We start from the raw sequence: 8,274 nt of genomic DNA, 5'->3' as shown, positions 1-8,274 counted from the left end.
GTAGAAAAACTCCTACTAAAACCAAGAAAACACTTGTGATCCTCTGTCAGAAATGATGTCTGTAGGGAGTCCATGAAGGCGGGAGGACCTCCTGAGGTAGGACCTCCCCGTCTCTTTACCAAATGTCAACTTCTTGAGGGGAACCAGATTGACTATCTAAGATAACCTGCCGATATTATTCCTCATGATAGTGAAACCATTGGACGAGGGCAAACCTGTGACAAAGTCAATGCCAATGTTGGACCAGGGACAGAACAAAAAGAGAAGAAATCGCAACGACTTAGAGGATTGACATTGGTATGGCTTGGCTCTGGTGATATACCCTGATGAAACCAATAAAAATCCTTAGTCAGGGACAGGCAACAAAATGGAGACTGGATCAACTTAAGGGTTCTGCTGATTTCTGAGACAGAAAACAGAAACTGTGGCAAATGGTGTCCCTGAGCTCTCTTTCCAACTCCAACATGGTTACTGAGAACCTGACATTCTCCGGGAGGATAAATTCATTAACACAAGGAAAGGTTTTTTTCATGTTTTTTGGTCCCTAGTCTAAAAGACAGGTCCCTAGTCTGAAAGACAGGGACCAAAAAACACCCAAAGAACGAAGTCCGTCTAGCTTTCTTGGAGTTAAAGCACCCAGTATTCTTTTAATTATCCAAATTCTTATCGTCAATCCGAACCAAAAATGACTTCTTGGCCCCCCTCCAACCAGTCTCTCCATTCTTCTAGGGCACATTTTTTTTTTGCCAGATCTTCTCTGCCCCCCATGTTTTAGTTTCAGTCTGCAGTGGATAAAGTTCTAGCCAAGACAGCCCAAGGGGGAATTCAACGCTCTTGAGTCCTTTGGCTTAGAGCAGCATCTACCCCAGTGCTAGTCATTCATTTTCCCACTGACTGGAAGTAGATGCCTCTAGCTCCAGAGGATCAGACAACAGGAGCAGTGGTGAGAAGGGTATTACGCTTGGTAAAAGCTTCCTTTGTTTAATTATTCTAGAAAAATCTCACTTTGCTTTAATTGATGGCATGAAGAGGAGCAACCACTGGGCTATAATTGTAAATTGACAAGCATTAAAGTTCGCAAACCCCAAGAATTTGTAATTGTTTGTGATTAGTAGGTGCGCGTACTGCAAAAGTGCAGGAACCTTGGAGGGATATACAATAACTATCTGAAGAGGTGATGAAACCAAAGTAGGAAGTTCTGGTTGACACAGCCTCAGCATTGGTTAACCTAAAAGGCATGACCAAATACTTAATAACTACTTGTGGGAATGTTGAAAGCAATTTTCCACTCATCACCCTCTCTGATGCGGATTACATGGAAAGCATTGCATAAGTCCAACTTTATAATGAACTCAGTAAGTAACTTAGTAAGGAGCTCCCTGAATCTGATCGAACACTGAATTCATGAGGGGTAAATACAGGGTCAGTATCGCTGATATCAATACCATTTAACATTTTAGCTTGCTGTATCATGGAACTGTCGATCTTTCAGTGTTTCAGTGATTTTTATGTTTTATTACAATTGAATAATAATAGTATTAATAATGTAATGTTAATCGTGTTAATAATTTTTTGTATTGTGTGCACTTGTTGCATTAATTCTATCAAGTTCCACATTGTGGGATAAATTAAGGATTAGCCCACTTAGATAACACGTTTTAATGGGATAAATGTACTAGGTTCTTTCAAGGTCTTGATTACACTTTCTGAAAGGGCTCCAGTAATATATGACTTATATTATTTACTTTGAAAGTTAGAGGTATAGTAGAGAATGGTTTTTTTTCCAGGTGGATCACAAAATAAATGGTAATAATACCGCTGGTGAGTCTTACCTGAAGGTGATCACTCTTTTCTGTCTGGATATTCTCTGGAGGTCTGAAATGCCTCTGTCAATCATGTCTGTCTGAGGGTCTGCTGAGGTAATGAGCGAGTCTCCTCTCTTCGTTTCTGTAGCTCCAAGTTTTCTTTCTCATTGTTTTTAATGTGCATTTAACTGGCTTTTCATGAAACCACACAGCTTGCCGTTATCATAAATTATATTTTCTGCTCTGATGGTCTCTCTCTCTCCGGCGTCTGAGCAGTTTGCGTGTGGAGTGGAGAGTGGATGGGGTTAGGCTGAGCCTGTGTACTGAACTGGTGACGAAAGGGGAGAGCAGCAATGGGCTGTAATTATACAGACAGGAAGAATGGCAAATCTGCAGCAGTCAGTGCAAGCTGGAGAGAATAAAAAGTATCAATCTTGTTAATCGAATATTGTTCAATATCAATACTAGCATTGGTATCGATAGTGTCGATCCTAGGATCAATCTGCCCACCTCTACTTTCGCCCAAAAAAATAATAAAAAGCCCTGGCACAAAGGAAGGCTAAATTAAGTCAAATTTAAGAGACTCCTCCACATACCCCTTTAAAGGCTTGTTTTCAGGAACAGACAAAGAATAAAGGCGCCCTGTAGGGGTTGATGTCCCTGGCAGGAGCTCTGTGGGACATTAACAGGCTCTGTGAGGAGGAAGCGCTGTGGCATGAGATTTGTTGAAGACCCCCTGATTGTCATGGTATGCGGGCAGTACTTTGGATAAATCAGGGTATGTATCTTCAGTTTCATTTTCCAGGAACAAAATGGGAACTAGCATGAAACAGGCCAGTGGCTTAGAAATCTCTTGACCAGCCCATTATTTCTTTAGCCTGCCGGTCTACGTGGGGATTGTGGGGATGACCAGAATCATGACCCAAGAGAATCAAACCCCAAAACAAACCGGGTTCTGAGCAGTACGGCTATCGCCATAGTGTTCCGCTTGATTTATGCATATAAATAGCTTTATTATCATTATGCAGGGAGTTTTACAGATTATATGGACACTGCATTGTAAATAGAACAGGAAAGAAAAAACAGGAAAAAGGAGAAAAGATGAAAGAAAGAGGAGATAAAAGGGTGATAACACAGTCTGAAGCCTCAGGCCGAGGGTTTGAATGACAGGACTGTATCACAGTCTTGATGAGCTCCTTACAGGTGTGGAATTGCTCTGGGTCTAGTATTCCTGTGTTCAATACTACCGAAGCTGAGCCAACAAAGACACCTGTCCTTAACTCACCCTGATAATGCTCTGCTCTGGTACTTGGCATGACTGGCCAGTGGTCAAGAGTTTCAATCAGGAAATTAGGTCTAGACCTCCACTGGCTTGGAAGAACTAATGCTTTGAGGGTCAGACCTCTAGTGATGTGATCAGAAGGTTTATGATGTGAGTCAACATAACTCCAGGTAGCCCCTTCAGCGAGATTCTGGATTTCAGCCACACATGTCCCAACAAAGATCTTGTAGTCGCAGGACTCTTTTTTTTATTTCTCTTCTTTTTTTTTAACAGTGTCCTGTCTGGCAATGTGGCAATAAGTATAATTGTGTTGATGCCAAAAAGAGCCCAACAGATTTTACTTTCGCAAGTCGAGCAGTACGACTATCGACATAGTGTTCTGCTTGATTTATGCATATAAATAGCTTTATTATAATCATGCAGGGAGTTTTACAGATTATATGGACACTGCAATGTAAGTAGAACAGGAAAGAAAAAACAGGAAAAAAGGAGAAAAGATCAAAGAAAGAGGAGATAAAAGGGTGATAATGATCAAACATCTTCAGTCTGCTTCATCACCTGCAAACAGATGTTGTTGGTAGCTGGAGAAATTCCACCTTTCTCCAGCAGAGTTCGCCGTGGATCCTCTGAGGGAGCCTCCTGCACAGCTGCAGCTCATCAAGATCATCAGAGGATCCACTACTTAAGCTGTCTTCAGACCTTGCCTCAACGCCGCAGTGTTGTTCCAGTTGGTCAGCGCTTAAGCCTAGATCCTCAGTGTAACTCTATGACTTTTGAATCCAGCTTGGATTCTAACCATTGTCTCTGTCTTCTAGGAAACCTGTGTCTCCTCTGTGAAAGCTCAGGAAGAGCTAACCTGCCGAGCCGACCCTCAGAGCCAAACCTGAAGAATCTCAGAGAACCTCCAAGCAGCTCTGGACTAGAGCTGGGAATCCCAAAGCCAAGGTCTGTTCATTGTAGATGTGAGACGCTGAAGCAGCAAACGGACTCTGCTGATGAACTCTTCTCCAGATCCAACAGAGACTCTCCCGAAGAGAACCTCAAGAACCCTCAAGGTACAATCAGTGAACTTCAGGAAATCAAACCTCTGTTGGCAACGCTAACTGAACTGTCTCTCACGCAGACTCCGGTGAACCAGTATCCAGGCCCCGAACCTGAAGCAGTACATTCTGTGTGCTTGTGCATAAATAAACTTGTTAAACTTTCATCCCTGTGTCCGTCAGTGGTGTTCTGCATTCTTGGGTCGCTTTTAGTGAACCCATCATGACAGAACACTGCGGCCAAACTCAAGGCCCAGCAGATCACTACATCCGTCGACTAGAGGAACAGGCTGCCCAGATCCATGGACACGGCCTGGCTCTACGTGAGTTAAACACCCACATAGAAAGACAAAATCAAGCTATTCAAAGCTATGCTAACTACGTGAACAGCGCTAATGCTGCATCGGTACAACAACCATTTCCGGGTCCAGTCCCTCCTCTGAGGTCACCAGCAGTGACGTCATCAGAGTTCCGTCCTAGTCTCCCAGAAAGATTTTCTGGTAACATGAAAGATTGCAAAGGATTTTTATTTCAATGTCGATTGATTTTTCAGAACTCCCCTGGCAGCTTTTCCACGGATTACAAGAAGATAACTTTCATTCTCTCACAGTTAACAGGAAGAGCCTTGGAATGGGCTCAGGCAAGATTTGCCGCTGACAATAGCTTAAACTGCTACTACTCTGATTTCATCTCTGAATTTACCCAGGTATTCAACCAAGAAACTGACCAAACTATTGATTCCAGAGCTCTTTTCAACCTAAAACAGGGAAACTCTTCGGTGGCTGAATTTTCCATTAACTTCTGGGTTAAAGCGGCAGCTTCCGGATGGAACCAAAGCGCTCTAAAGGGAGCCTTTTTCATGGCATTAAATAAGCACATTAAAGATGAGCTCGCAACCCTTGACGAACCTGCTACCCTTGAAGATCTAATTCGCCTCTCCATTAGATTGGATAATAGAATTCGTGCCAGAAACAGTTCAAGAAAGCAGGGGACACTTTCTTCTGCCTCACATAACGTGACTGTTTGTTCTTCCTCTACAGAGCAGCTGCCCATTCAGAGACCTAAGTCCCAGTCTCTACTGTTGCCTATTCAGGCCTCTCATTCGAGCGAAAGGGATGTCGAACCCATGCAGGTGGGACACACTAGGCTCACTCCAGAGGAGAGGCAAAGGCGTTTTCTAAGCAAACTATGTATCTACTGTGGTGAGAGTGGACACTTCATCGCTTCCTGCCCGGCTAAATCAAAAGCCTGGGCCCGCCAGAGGATCTGAGGAGTCTGGCGGGCCATACAAACACTAAGAAATCTCCTCGACTGTTACTGCCTGCCACGTTGTTCTGTGCTAACCAAAACCTCTCTTTTTCTGCATTCATCGACTCAGGCTGTGAACGTAACCTTATCGATTCTAACCTCGTCCAGCAACTCCAAATTGAAACCATTCCTCTGACTCAGCCTCTCAGTGTATCCGCTATTGACGGAAAAAGACTCCATCAAGTTACCCATCAAACTCAGCCCCTCGAGCTACTTCTGTCAGGTAACCACCGAGAGACTATAACATTTTTTGTTTTTCCCTCTGCATGTTCCCCGCTGGTGTTTGGTTTCGAATGGTTGCAGAAGCATAATCCTCACATTAACTGGACTGAACGTCACCTGGAATCATGGTCCATCTCATGCCATGAAACATGCCTTCGTTCTGCTGCCCCCTTGGTGGGGTCTCCTAGAGGTGGGGGGGAGATGGACTCTCCTGACCTTTCTTCAGTTCCTTCTGAGTACCATGACCTAGCCCCTGTCTTCAGTAAGGTCAGTGCGACGTCCCTACCTCCACACAGACCATACGATTGTGCCATTGAACTTTTACCTGGTGCTCCTCTACCTAGCAGCCGATTGTATAATATTTCCAAGCCCGAAAGAGAAACCATGGAAAAATACTTCAACGAATCATTAGCTGCTGGAATAATCCGCCCGTCTTCCTCTCCATTGGGCGCCGGTTTCTTCTTCGTGGGGAGGAAGGATGGTTCCCTTAGACCTTGCATTGATTACCGAGGTTTGAACCAGATTACAGTTAAGAACAAATACCCACTTCCTCTCCTTGCCTCTGCGTTCGAACCCGTACAGGGAGCTACAGTGTTTTTCTAAACTGGATTTAAGAAACGCTTATCATCTCCTTAGGATCCGTGAAGGCGATGAATGTAAAACTGCCTTCAAAACACCCTTGGGCCAATTCGAATATTTAGAAATGCCCTTTGGTCTAACTAACGCTCCAGCCTGCTTCCAGGCCCTCGTAAATGATGTTCTCAAAGACTTCCTCAATGTGTTTGTTTTCGTGTACATTGACGACATACTCATTTACTCCAAGAACCTCGATGAACACAAGAAACATGTCCGCCTTGTTTTGCAGAGACTGCTGGAGAACAAGCTGTTCGTGAAAGCCGAGAAGTGCGAATTTCATCAACCTTCAGTCACCTTTTTGGGGTTTGTGCTCGAGGGCAGCCAGGTAAAACCATCTGAGGACAAGATTAAGGCAGTTTTAGACTGGCCAGTTCCAGAGAACCGCAAACAGCTACAAAGGTTTCTAGGTTTTGCTAACTTCTATCGTCGGTTCATCAGAAACTACAGCCAGACCGCCCTTCCATTAACTTCTCTGACCTCTGTCAAACGCATTTTTCAGTGGACTCCTGAGGCTCAAGCAGCGTTCGATAAATTAAAGTCCTTGTTTTCCAGAGCACCTGTGCTTATGCAACCTGACCCAGCGAAGCAGTTTATTCTTGAGGTGGATGCTTCAGATTCTGGTGTTGGAGCAGTCCTATCCCAGAGACTTGATTCAGATCAAAAGATACACCCTTGTGCTTTCTTCTCCCGTAGACTTTCTTCTGCAGAGCAAAATTACGATGTGGGTGACCGAGAGCTTCTGGCCATTAAACTGGCGTTGGAAGAATGGAGACATTGGCTGGAAGGAGCTGAGCATCCGGTTCTAGTCTGGACTGACCACAAGAACCTGGCTTACATCCAGTCAACCAAGCAAGCTAATCCCCGCCAATCCAGGTGGTCAATTTTCTTCTCTCGGTTCAATCTCATCATCTCCTACAGACCCGGATCCAAGAATGTCAAACCCGATTCTCTCTCTCGTCTCTACTCCGTCGATCATCCCGAGACACCTGAACCTGTTCTTCCGGCTTCCTGCACATTGGGGGTGGTCAACTGGGAAATAACTGACCTCATCAACTCAGCCCTGGCCACTGAACCCGATCCAGGTAACGGTCCCACTAACCGAACCTATGTTCCATCTTCTGTCAGGTCCCGTCTCATCCATTGGATGCATGCCGCCAAGTTCTCTGCTCATCCAGGAGTCAGCAGAACTGTAGCCCTCATCTCAAGACGCTTCTGGTGGCCAACCCTCCATCGAGATGTTAAGGAGTATGTGTTGGCTTGCTCCACATGTGCCCGTAACAAAGCCTCACACCAACCTCCTTCTGGCCTGCTTCAGCCGCTTCCTGTTCCCTCGCGTCCTTGGTCCCATATCGCCATTGATTTCGTCACCGGTCTCCCCGTCTCTCGAGGTATGTCCACCATATTCACCATTGTTGACCGTTTCTCGAAGTCCTGCCATCTTATTCCCCTTAGAAAACTTCCCACGGCCTTCCAGACAGCCCAGCTCCTCATCAAGCATGTTTTCCGTTTACACGGCATTCCCCAAGAGATCCTCTCGGACAGGGGTCCTCAGTTCATTTCCCAGGTCTGGAAGGCTTTCTGTTCTGCTCTCGGCTGCAAACCCTCTCTCACCTCTGATTACCACCCCCAATCTAATGGTCAGACTGAGAGAATGAACCAGCAGTTGGAATCAACCCTTCGCTGCCTCACTTCGAACAATCCCGTGGACTGGAGCCAATTTCTCCCTTGGATAGAATACGCACATAACTCCCTCAGATCTGCATCCACCTGACAATCCCCGTTTCAGGTTAGTCTCGGCTATCAACCACCTCTTTTCCCCGCAGACGAGAGAGAGATTTCGGTCCAGTCCGTAAACCAACACATCCGCCGTTGCCAAAGAATCTGGAGGGAAACCATCGCCACCCTCAACCAGTCATCAGAGTCCATAAAACGCTTCGCCGACGCCAGGACTCCCGTCGACGAGGTCGCGGATGGCAGTACC

Source organism: Cyprinodon tularosa, unplaced genomic scaffold, assembly GCF_016077235.1.
Source record: "Cyprinodon tularosa strain WSP-4 unplaced genomic scaffold, ASM1607723v1 ctg1551, whole genome shotgun sequence".
In the NCBI taxonomy this organism is placed as follows: domain Eukaryota; kingdom Metazoa; phylum Chordata; class Actinopteri; order Cyprinodontiformes; family Cyprinodontidae; genus Cyprinodon; species Cyprinodon tularosa.
The sequence above is the reverse complement of the archived record's forward strand: the minus strand, read 5'-3'. Positions refer to the sequence as shown.